Raw genomic sequence first — 13,097 nt, forward strand, 5'->3', positions numbered from 1 at the left:
TCAGAACAGATCTTCAATGATGCAGAGTCCTTGTGCTGGCTCTTTGTACCAGATGAATTTTACCTAGAGAGCTGACTTCTACACTGTCATATTTTGCATTGACAAGTTCATGTGCTAATACTGTAATTTTTCATTTGTCCCAGAAACACTAACTATACTGGCAACATGTAGCATGCAGTACCATTGAAGACTCTGGCCTGGTCTACACTAAAACGTGTTTGCTGTTATAGCTATATTGGCAAACACTCATAATGTGCATGCATCTTATACCAGCAAAAGTGTTCTTTACCTGATAAAGCCGATATAAGTTCTCCAAATGAAATAAGCTGGTGAACTGCATCTACACTAGGGCTTTTGCCAGCATAGAATTTTAAGAGATATTACAAAAGTTCTTATGTAGGCCTATTAAACACAATGGTTAATGTACGTTAGCCTATTTATTCATCACAGTGGAGTTGACCCACTTAAACCAGGGCTAAATTTGGCCCCAACAAGGATCATTAACAAGACATACAATGCATAAAACATATACCAGTAAATGTTCTTAACAAGAAAATGATTTTTGAGCTGTATTGAGCTGTATAATACATCATTAAGCTTTAGTTCATTTATTGCCCAAACTGCAAAATTTTGGAACCAGATTTCAAATCTCCCAGATTTCAGGAGTGGTGTCAGATGTTTGTTCATCCTTTTGTATAGAGTTGGACATGAAATCCTGGAATCCTACACTACAAGGGAAAAGCCAAAGGACCAAGCAGGAGACAAGTACTAGAGGGAGTATGGGTCACAGTTAATAACATGCCCATTTCTTGTTGACACAAAAATCTTTACATGACAGAATAGATATTATGGGGTTTTGGTCTGGAAATGCTTCAGAAACATCTTTTTCTCATAATATTTTGGAACTTCCATTTCCATTTCTAGTTGGAATCCAGATTTGTATGAAAAATAATGAAACAAGATAAGTGAATTGTTCAACCTCAAAAAAAAAAAGTTTGGTTCAGGAGTTTATTTTTCCTTCTGAGGGCAAATACGAAATTTGTATGAACCCAACTCGATGTCCCTAATTATCTGTTCAACAATCCCTGATTTAAAAGCACTTACACTCCTTTATTTAGACAAACTAACCACAATGGTCTACTGGTTCAGTACAAAAGATAAGTGAACTGGTTTGATAAAAGAGGTACATACTCAATCATTCCTTCTTAAACATCAACCCAAAATTCAAACCAAATTCCAAGTCTGAAAAAAATTAATTAGATTATTTATGTTATTTTTCATTGTTTTGAGCCTCTGCTCTCTTGGAATACAGCAGCTTTTGTAAGTGGAAGTACCAGAAATCTCACAAATGAGAAATTTCCAAACTCTGGAGATCTGGATAAGCTTCCATTATGCAGCTGAACTTTCATGTACTCTTCACGTAGCGCATAGTCAACTTGTGGAACTCCTTACCTGAGGAGGTTGTGAAGGCTAGGACTATAACAGCGTTTAAAAGAGAACTGGATAAATTCATGGTGGTTAAGTCCATAAATGGCTATTAGCCAGGATGGGTAAGGAATGGTGTCCCTCGCCTCTGTTTGTCAGAGGATGCAGATGGATGGCAGGAGAGAAATCACTTGATCATTGCCTGTTAGGTTCACTCCCTCTGGGGCACCTGGCATTGGCCACTGTCGGTAGACAGATACTGGGCTAGATGGACCTTTGGTCTGACCCGGTACGGCCATTCTTATGTTCTTATCCAAAACAATGTTTTTGCGGTTCATCCATCACTACTTGTGTAGATGTTTTATGAACACTGCTTTGCTAGTAAGTGTTTTAGCAGCCCTCACAAAACTGATCACAAGACCGATCACAAGCTCGTCAGCTTGCATATGAAAAGGTGTTGCCTACAAAGGCAGATCCTCAGCACGTAGAAATTGTCATAGCTCAACTGACTTCAGTTACTTCCCTATGACAATTTACACCACCCAAGGATTTACCCTCATAGCTTAATTCCTTCCCTTAAGTAAATTTAGACTCCACTTGTCATTTGAAACACCCAATTTTAGTAATTGTTTTCAGTGATTAGGGGTTTCTATAGTCAATGTATAATTTCTTGCTTTTTTAGAAAAGCAGACAATTTGCCAGGGTCATGGCTAATTATCACTGGATACAAAGCAAACAATGTATAATTCTCATGGAATGAAAAGTGGCAGGAATCTGTGCCTGGAAGAGCTATTGGAAGCAATGAACACTTGACCCTTTTGACTCTGCTCACTAGTTTTTAGTAGCTCTAGTTTTTACAGATGTTTTTACTCAGAGTTTTGTGAAAAAATTCTTTGCAGTAGAGAGACTGCCAAAAATTGTGTTTATAAAATGTTTTTGCATACATCTTTTAAAGTATTTGATTATTTGTTTGTTTATTTATTTATTGAATGAATGACAAAGAAAACTGGACAGATTAGGAGATATGGAGCCTTTTGCTTCCATATTGCTAGTCTGAATTTAACTGAGGCTGATTTGTGTCCAAAATCTAGAACCATCTGATGGATGTTAAGTGACACATACAAAGTTAATAGCTTGTCTCACTCCATGTTCCAGTGAATACCTTCTCCAGCAATGGCCTTGTTAGTAGACTCAGCCCTTGAGCCCCTTTGGGTTTGTTTTGAAGCATATTGATGGTATAGTTTGGGAAAGTTTACCTTGTCATTGCCTGTGCTCTATGTCACAGTTTAGGGCAATTGTACTTGTATTTCCTCTGAGTGATCTAATAAGGGTAAGGACTCTCAGGCTTCCAGCTGTGCAGCCATTTCCTTTCTGCATGGAGATCCACCTCTCTCTCCCTTCTGACCAGGGTATTTCCAGGCTGCACAGTTACCTGACTTCACTATGTTATTCCCAGCACAGAAAGGTTGCCCAAGGACAACTGCTTGCTTTCTGATCAGAGATGTTTGACAAGTGCAACTACTACAATTATAAGGTATCACGCAGCACTTCCTATGCAAGCCTGCATTATTCTCAAGATAAAAAGCATTACAGATAAAATATATTTAAAATAATAAAATAACCTTTTACACACTTACTAATACTTACACACTTGCTAATAAACTTACCAGAGATAATCCTAACATGGATTATGGAAGGAGCAGTCCTTCAACTTTCCACCTAATGGTAGTCCTTGTGGTTACAGCCTTATTATAGATTCAGCTCAGAACAAGTGTCCATTCTTATGGGACATCAGTAGATCCAGTCCTTGCAACCTTGCCCTAAGCATCGGGACCTTCTATGGACCAGGGGTCCTGTCTGTTTGGTGGATCTGGAAGAAGGCACTGAGCCAGTTTAAAACTAGACTATTTATCCAAAATGCCCTTCTTTGTGATGGTCTCTGGAGAATCAAATTTGAACTAGTATATTGTGCACTTTTCCAACCTCTTTGTAGATGCTAAAACCCAAGTGGATTTGCCTAATCACCCCCTGCTGTTCTTCTGTTTACTCTTTCCATGGAAATACATACAAATCCACAAAATTAAGCCTGGTTCAATAAGGTTTAACTTAATTCAATAAAGTTTCTCTTACTTCCACAAGGTTTGTTGCCAACATTAGAGGATATTGTCAGTCTATCACACTCTACCTACCCTGTGAATAAATAGATGGCTCCTGCTTAGCAGCAACATTTTAATAAGAATCATCCCTATTATTCTTCCTTCAGTAATTTCGAAAGGTCTGCAAATACCCACAGCTGACTTATCACAACGCCCAGCTCCTTGAACACATGTTCTAGATGTGCTGTCGTAACAGCAGGTCAGCTAATATAATTCCTTCTCATTAATTCAGACCTGATCTACAATTGCTGACTAAGTGGCCTTTTCTTTCCTCCTATTGATGCATTAGACACGTAACCATAATAAGCGCTAAAGTGTGCACAGAAATTCCTCATCTATCAGTGGGAGACTTCTACAAATATGTACTTGGAAGGTCAGAAATAAAGTTCCGTCTTTTGCTGGTGCCTCCAAAATCCCTTTCTTTGATACTGAAGTTATGTTTGATTCACTTTAATAAAATCATAGAAATACAAAAATTAGATCTAGATAGCACCTCTTATGTCCTCCAGTCAATTGCCTCATGTAGCATTGTTACCTACTACATTTCTCCAGTCTAGTTTAAAATAAATCAAGTGCTGGGGCTTTTATCACTTCTTTTGGAAGACTATTTTACAGTTAGAATAGACCACAGTGTTAGAATATGTGTACTGATGTTCAGCCTAAATTTTCCCTTTACTTACTTTGACTCCACTACTTTCAGTCACAGTCTTTTGGATCACCCTTAAAATTCCTTTATTTGGTGTTTATACATGTCCAATCATTGTTCCAGATTATCGTAGTCATTTCCTGTTAGTTGTTTTTGGCCAAGCTGAGGCACATTTAGTTATAAATAAGGCCCTACTTCATTTGTGATATTGCAGAAATTGTGGATCCCACAATATTAGGCTTCCACTGCAATTTTTATTTTAATTAGCTTACTTTGCACAATCCACAATTTTGCACACACTTTTGCGACTCTCACTATTAGTACAGTAGAGCCTCATTTATCTGAGCCGATAGTGGCTGAGGCTCTGCCTGTCAGCCCTGCGCGACTGGGGCTCAGGATGTCAACCCAGTGCATGGCGGAGCGTCCACTGTCAGCCCTGTGCATTAATGACTGTATTATAGTTGTAGTAAAATGTACAGTTATAAAAAAAGAGCAAGTATAACATAATATTTGAGTGTTTATATTGTTCCAGCAATTTTTTTCTTAAACAAATAGGTCTTCTCTGGCTTTTCCAAATTGCTGCAATTGATAGAGAGCCGTTATTGCTTTTCCTTGATTTTCCACAACTTGTCCGCAACTCAGCCACAATGATTTGACAATCATCCTGCAGTTCAAGTAGGGCCTTAGATATAAGATTTTCTCATACGTCACTGTCTGTAGCTCATTTTTTTTTATTTTCTTTGACTTTCTCCCAATTTGTAAATATCTTTTAGGAATTCAGATGCCTAGAAGTAGAGAGTGTGGTTTCTAAGTGTGGTTTCAGCATGACCAAATACAGAGAGGCAATACCACTTCCCTGATCTATGATAGGATGCCTCTGCAGGCTAACATCACAAGGGGGCAAATACAGAAGGCCTTTCTCATGTTCTGTTCAGCTGTAACATAAGCAACGCTCCTATTGATTTTAATAGGCTCCACATCTTGAGTTCATCATCAGGCAAACACCCTTCAGGATTTGACTCTTTGGCCAAAACAGTCTCTCTAATTCCTTTTGAGCCAAAGGCTGCAGTCTTTTCTTGAGTACTACTAAGAATAAATAATAATACTTTGCACCTATGTAACATCTTCCTTCTGATGGTCTCAAAGTGCTTTACAAACATTAATCAATTTATGCCCACAACACTGTGTGACGCAGACAAACATAGGCGCCAACTCCGTGGGTGTGCCAGGGCTGGAGCACCCATGGGGAAAAAATGGTGGGTGCTGAGCACCCACTGGCAGCCTCCCATCAGCTCCTGCCCACACTCCCCAGTGCATCCCACGCACCGGCGGCCCCATGGATCAGTGCTTCTTCCTCCCTCCCAATGCCTCCAATCAGCTGTTTCATGACATTCAGGAGGCTCTGGGGGGAGGGAGAGGAGTGAGGAGGCGGCACGCTTGGGGGAGGGGGCAGAACTGGGTGGGAAGAGGCAGGGCAGGGGTGGGGGAAAGGGTGGAGTTGGGGGTCAAGCACCCCTGAGCATTTTGGAAAATCAATGCCTGTGCAGACAAATATTTTTACCCACATTCCCATTGGTTGTGTGAATATCACTGGCACCTAAATTTGGATTTAGGCACCCAGAGAGGACGTTAGGTGCCTATATCCCTTTGTGAATATAGCCCTAAGTGACTTGCCCCAGGTCACAAAAATGACTGTGATAGAACCTGAACCAGAGCGTTGTTCCTGTGACTCCCAGTCTTGTGTGACTACAGGATCAGGCCCAGTATATTACTTGTCTGGTCTCACTGATGTTTACAAAATCTGCAAATTTAATTAACATGCTGTTTACCATTTCTCTACTCATATCAATGATGTTGTTGAATAAAACTGGGTTTAATGCTATTCCATGGAGCAAGCCACAGGACAGTCCCCCTGACCTGAGACAAGACTTTTAATCATCTCACTTTCATAATGACGCTTCAGCCACTTTTCAGTACGTTTCAATTCTACAGTGGAAGGTAATTTGATTTAATTTCATTTTTCAAGTACGATTTGGTGAAACACTGTATCAAGTGCTTTGTTAAAGTCCAGATATTACATTTATTGTGTTACCCTTGTCTACTAATTTTGTAATTCTGTCAACTAAACAATCAGGTTTCTGTAGCATGATTTGCTTTTTTAATTGTCAAGGGACCTGCACGAATGCAACATTACGATTGCCTTGTTAGCGATTCCAAGAGTCAGGCAATGCAAATGTTGAGATTCAAGTAGCAACTTTAACTCATCCATATATGCTGTATATATTATGGTATACATCTGATGACATAAAGAGTACCATACTACAAGCTAAAAAATTAAGAAGAGTAGGACTATATAAATATTATTCATGGTTCCATTAGCCTCTAAATAACTACTGACCTCTTAATATTTATTCTGGTATTTTAATAAGGTTTGCCAGATTTGCTTGATAATTATTGAAAGGACCACTGGTTTTTTTTTTCCTGCTGAAAATCTGTGACATGATAATAGATAACTCCTTTCTCCATCTGAGTAGCAAATAAATAAAGCTGGTACTTTTGTGCATAGACTCAGACTTTAAGGCCAGAAGGGACCTTCATGCTCATCTAGTCTGACCTCCTGCACATTTCAGGCCACAGAACCTCACCCTCCACTCCTATAGTAGGCCCATAACCTCTAACTGACTTGCCAAAGACCTTAAATCTTGTGCTCCAAGGCACACAGTTATGTGTCCTCTTTGGACAGTATCAAGAATGTTCAGGTTTAGCTCCTTCTTAACAGAAGTAAAACCACCGGCTCAGTCCCCACTTTCTTCTTTTATCTACTCTTCAGTGGCTCCTCGGGTTTTTGTTTCCCTGTTGCTTAGAGAGCTACACCTAAAGATATTTCTTATCATGGAAGACATCTGAGGTACCCTCTGTGGTACATCCATGACCATATATTTCAGTGTCTAACCTGGTCTGGGTTATATATGTCCTGTCACAGTTAGCTGTTGTGAAGAAAGTTTGATGTGACTATATCCCTAGTATAAACTAGGCTACTGAACTTCTGTCACATAGTAATGACCTATCACCACTACTGACCAGGATGATTTAAAAACAGATAGGAAAGGCTCTATATACTACTATAAATCTTTAGAATAACATATTCCCTCAAGAAATGCCAGGGAAATTTAGAGGGAAGAGGGAAATTTAGAGGAAAATTTGTGCTCAGGTTAGATCCCAGAGTGTTCTGAAGCTGGTTCACCGGTGGGTGTCATAGGTGGCTTTCCACTGCTTTTCTGCCTTTTGAGTCCTAGATTCTGCAAGGAGTTGAACAAGCCCCCAGCACAAGTTAAAGCAGTCTCAGGGATGCTCTAACTTGTGCTAATGGATAACAGTTTCCAAATGGCCACTCCATTGGTCAGTTTCATTGGAGCACATTGTGTCCTCCCATCTTCTGCTCCACCTGAAACCTGCTATATGTTAGGTTTCGCTGGAACAAGAGGGGCTCATAGAGGGTTGGCTAAGGGAAACCTCAGGGATCTGCCCTAAAGCAGCAGTGCTGAGGGGCAACAGTGCAGATGGGAATTTAAAAGGCCCAATACCTCACTAAGGTATTGTAGCAACGACCATGTGACATACCTCATGCAAAGCAGGTTCAGTGGGAATGAGTTAAACACAGGGAACCTGATGCTCTTCTCACACCAATTTTTCATCCAAGTAACTCTCCTGATGTACTCTATCAGAGAGAGTCAGACCCATGGTTTTAGTCTTGCTCAAAATATAGTGGATTTTATCAGACTCTTAATATTACTTGCATGATTGTTTTGGGGCAAGAATTTAAGGTCATATTATACTTTCCTATATAACTTTTCCATGGATTCTTGAATACTTTTTTCTATGTTGATAATATACTACTGCCTTTTAGCTCTCCACCGGAACCACTTGTGTCTCTCAGTGTTACAATTGTCTGTAAAACTAATCTGGGCGATAAGAATGTAAAACTTGATAGTGTACTAAAAATATTACAATACCCAAGAAACTACATTTCACTTTACAATATTAATTATTGCAAACATTGCCAAGTACACATAAGGTTGACATGATTGTCTGAGGAAGTTTTATGCAAGATGCTAATTTAACTTAGATTTGTCATCTTATAACTTTTGCATGACCATGCTTTGTGTAACTGGAGAAAAGATATCTTGCAGTTAGACCACAAGACTGGAAGTTAGGACCTCTGGGTTCTGTTGCCAGCTCTGCTACTGGCTACTTATATGTCCTTGGATGAATCACTCATTTTTTTTCAGTTCTTCAGTTTTCTCATCTGTAAAATGGAGATAAGGACATTTACCTAAACCCCTTTGAGATAATTAATACTTCGGCTCAAATGTGCTTGATAATTGCAAATTGTTATGACAAAATAATCTATTTCAACTAAGCCATGCTCAGAATGCATATTTTTACATGTGCCGTCAAATGGCATATATGGTACTTGTTTTCTTTTCTGACTATTATTATTTGTTTAGTTCAGTTTCCATGTATTTATTTCTGCTACAGTTAAATTGGGTTTCTGTGGGAGTGGGACCCTACTCGGTACATCAAGTGGAAGATCTCTTTGGAGATTTCTGATGGAAATATAACAAGTTCCAGGGATATTCTGGTTAAATTTGACCTCTGAAGAAAGAAAACCCAGCGAATGTTGAAGAGTACAGAAGCTTCTTAACAAAGAAAATAACCTTTTCAGCTGGCTGATGATCAGTTTAGGATCCCACTGGCCCACTACATTTACTCTGGCCCACTACACTAACAAGGAATGCAAGAATCCTCTGTTAAGCCACAGTAAATTCAAAGGACCGCACTAGAGCTAGTTGAAAAAAAATAATCAAAACTGTAAAATTGGGTTTTCTATTAAACTTTTGTTGTTGTTGTTGTTGTTGTAAAAAGTGTTTGCTTTCTTTGGAAAATACAGATTTTTCATAGAAAATCTGAACTCTACAAGATTTTGGTTAAAAATCTAAATGTTTTGGCCAAAGCCCAAAATATTTCAATTTGGATGTAATGCTTGAGTTCCTCATGGGAATTGCAGTTCATTTACCTTGTGACTCAATTCTCCTTTATGAACTGGGCTACTGAGCTAGACTTAATCTCTCATGATGTACTGAAGCTATAAGACTCCCGTGATGTCTTCCCTTCACTAAGAGGACACACTACAGTGTATCATGCAAGATGAAGTCCTGGCTGAATATGAAGAATTAAGTAAGGTTTACTCATGCTGCCATGTGAATTCCTTTAGTTTACCCTGCTAGAAGAGGTTTAGAGCATCTCTCAAGGGCACTGTAACTAAGGGCTGGGACAGAAAGTTATTTGAGTCAATAATTCTCTTCTTTGTTACTTGTCTGTACAAGTGCCTAACACAATGGGATCCTGACCCTTGATTTCAGAACAGCCAAACACTGGTAAACCATAACTCCAGAGTCATGGACAGCATCACCAGCACTGTTTCAGATAGGTATAGATCTTTAGCACACTCCTGAGTGCAATGACAAGATGCCAGCTATTCCTCACATCTCATGTACTGATGTTGTGTTCCCTAGGCCCTTAGCTAGCTCATGCAACTGAGTCCTAAATTAAGTCCTAAACAAATGTCCATAACTGCAACACATGCTAGTGATTATATCGTGTGAGCAAAAACACATGTAATTGTGTACAAGTACGGTTATTATAGTGTGGTTCAGGACAAAACATCAGCCAATGTATGTGCTCAGGTTTCAGATTGCTGATTGCATTACCTTGCCTTTATGGCATTTTAGCCACTGGGAAGCTGTATTTACAATCAACCTAACAAGAGCAGAGAGAGAAGAAAAAGGGGAAGGGAGCTATATATGTTGGGGTAAAATTTAGCAAAAGATGACTGAGGAAGAGTGAGAATAAAAGCCATTTTTATGATGCCTGGAACATTCTTAGATACTCAGAATGATTAAATTACAGAGAATCTCTTCTTTTTAATCCCATGATAGGGTCAGAGAAGGAAAGGAGCCTGCCTGGGTTTGTGGATATAAAATGCCTCTTTGGTGCACTTCATGGTGACACTGAGAAGTAAACATAAAGAATGTCTTGGCCAATTAAAGGGAAAGCAATCAGTAGGGCTTCCCTCAGCCAAGTTAAGTGCAAAGTTCTAAACTTTGGCTCACTTCAGCCAAGTTCCAAAAAGAAAAAAGGAATGTCTCCAGATTCCCCTCTCATCTCTAACCCTATTCCTGAAAATAAACCCATCCTCCCTGACTCCTGCTGTCAAACTTGGCTCCTGGCTCCCTACAGCACGTCACTCCGATAGTGTGCTGGGGTGAATTAATTCATTCCCCTCAGATGGCCCTGAAAATCCCTGCACTTGAAGAAGGCACCTGTGGTCCTCCCTGTAGCCAAAGGCAGGGAATGGGATTTAACCCTTCCCTTGTCAATCTCCGCACAAAGCACCCCATCACAATGCCTTACTTTTGGTCCCAGCATGTTTGCTTGTTTGGTCAAATAGTGGCATGTACTCTACAGTATTGTGCTATTAGCATATAACTTTGGTAGCATAGCTGTTAAAACACCATCTTAGTAGTCACTTCCTTTAGAAATTGTTAATTTGAGAGGAATCTGGCATACATTTATTATAATTATTATTATTACCTACAGTAGTGGTAGAAAATCGTTTGGTTTGCCATATATGATTTTCATTTTTTTCAACCAGCCTATTTTTATAGGTCAACTACTTCTGTAACTTAAATGTTGATTAAAAACAAAAACAAACTTTTACTCATCCTTTTTATGAGTAGCATTTTCCTGGCTGAATTTCACTGGATAAAATGAGACATTTGTATTAAAGATTCTTAAAGTGGTATTAAAGTTTTAACACTTCATTAGTAGAAAAACAAGGTTTGACACTATGATATAACAATTCTTTAGACCTTATAGAAATCTCAGACAGGATAGGATTCTCTTACTTAATATTCTAAATGAATTCCAGCACAGAAAACATCATCATTTCCTGTAGCACAGACTCTCAGTTCTGGCTCCTAGTCAATCACTAATATGCTGGCTTTATTGTCTGAGGTTCCACAACTTCGTCCCAGATTTGGAAATAAGAAACAGCCAAAATCTATTAAACTGGACACCTTTGACTGCTCTTAAATAATTGCAAACTGAGTTAAAAAGAGAGTGCTGATCCTCCGAAGTGCAGAATGCTTTAAACTCCCATTTAGTTCAATGTCCTGTCCCTTAAATGGGCCGAGAGACTACAAGAAACTTTAGCTTTGGGCAGAATTCTGAATTAACTCTTTCTTTAACCCACCCACAATGATGCTTTGCTGATTTTTCAGTTTTTTTATTTTGTTCTGAAGATTCATTTTACATGTTCAGAAAGCAAACAGAGTGTGTCTAAAAAACTGAATTCTTTTTCAAAATTTAGGAGAGAAGAAGGAGGGAGAATGCATCATATGAGACCCAATAATCATATGTATAAAGAAGAAGTAGATGGAAAGAAAATCATCCTCAAGAGATTCTGAATTGTATTTTATCTCATATTTATGGCTAAGAAATTACTTCTACACTTTTCTTTTAATGTTTGCAGAGATGCAAAATCAAGAAAATGAAATAAACAAATCAATTTTGGTAGCATAAGACTCTACATTCTTCAAACCATATTTTTTACTTTTATCTAACTTCAAATTGATGGACAGAGTTTGCTAGTACCTCTCATCAGCACTTTCTTGGAAATTTATTATCATGGGCTTGCAATCTGAGACCATGTTTTCTATATAATGGAACTCATTATATCACTGAGATGATTCCTGTAATACACGGTTTGCAAGACATGGTCTTCAGTATTAGCATATTTTGTCTTTTACTCATTCTGAATGATAGCTGAACCCCAGCACAGCTCAAAATTACATGATTTCCAAAATACCACCAAAATAGCTAAGTATGTTCTATTAAGTCTTAAGGGGAGTTGGGAGTTTGTAGTGTGTGTTAATGTTTAATTTGGATACAAATTGGAGTTAATTATATGCAAGTGGTTTGTGACTCAACCATTCCTATCTATATTTAAATCTAATACTCTGGCTTTGTTTTATTCCAATCAAATTAGCCATATAAAGAAGAGCTGCTCTATAGCCTTACAGAAAATGACCAGGTAGTACCAACTTGGCATTGAGATGTGACTGATTTGTTTTCTGAAGGCTATCAAACATTAGGAATTTATCGCAAATCAAAAAAACGGCGCTAAGTCTTAGATGTGGCACAAAATATCAATCTTTAAAGCTTCTGCATAGACTATAAAAATAAATCAAATCAAGCAAATTAGATTGTTTCACTGGTGAAATACAGAAGAAATTTGTAAGCCAAAAACCTCCATGGAGTTAAGTGAGAGTTGTTTAGGTCTTGGCTTTTCTTTTCTAGAATTAGCTTTCTTTAGAACAGGATTTGAGGAAGCAAGTTAGAAAGTGCAGATGTGCAAAGCCAAGATAAGAAATGCACATGGTAACATTACTAACCGTTTAAACTTTGCAAAGGGCCAGATTCTGATATCCTTCCTTACACTGAGTAACATCTTACACCATTAATAGTTTAATTGCAGAAAAGGCCTGAAATTACTCGCTGCTATGGGTTTTTTTAAATAAAGAAAAAATAGCTTATTGTACATAAAAGGCCAGATTCTGCTATGGTTGTTCACAAGTACTAATTTACTTTGCAAATAGACTTTTATTAGACCCTTCCTCTGTATGTAGTCCCATTAATGTGACTAAGTGTTACAAATGTAGGGTCCACTTTTGCAAGCTACTAAACATAATAAATAAAGATAAATAAATAATAAAATGATTGTGACTCTTATTTGGTTACATTGACTT

At 38.3% G+C, this 13,097-nt stretch overlaps 1 protein-coding gene across 5 annotated transcripts in view; it reads right to left on the reverse strand.

Moving 5' to 3' along the window:
* Window positions 1-13,097, reverse strand: part of LOC120406425 (bifunctional heparan sulfate N-deacetylase/N-sulfotransferase 4) — a 302,448-nt gene that overhangs the window by 162,763 nt on the left and 126,588 nt on the right. The gene's annotated exons all lie outside the window — the stretch shown is intronic.

The sequence above is a fragment of the Mauremys reevesii genome, linkage group 5 (assembly GCF_016161935.1).
Source record: "Mauremys reevesii isolate NIE-2019 linkage group 5, ASM1616193v1, whole genome shotgun sequence".
Lineage (NCBI taxonomy): Eukaryota > Metazoa > Chordata > Testudines > Geoemydidae > Mauremys > Mauremys reevesii.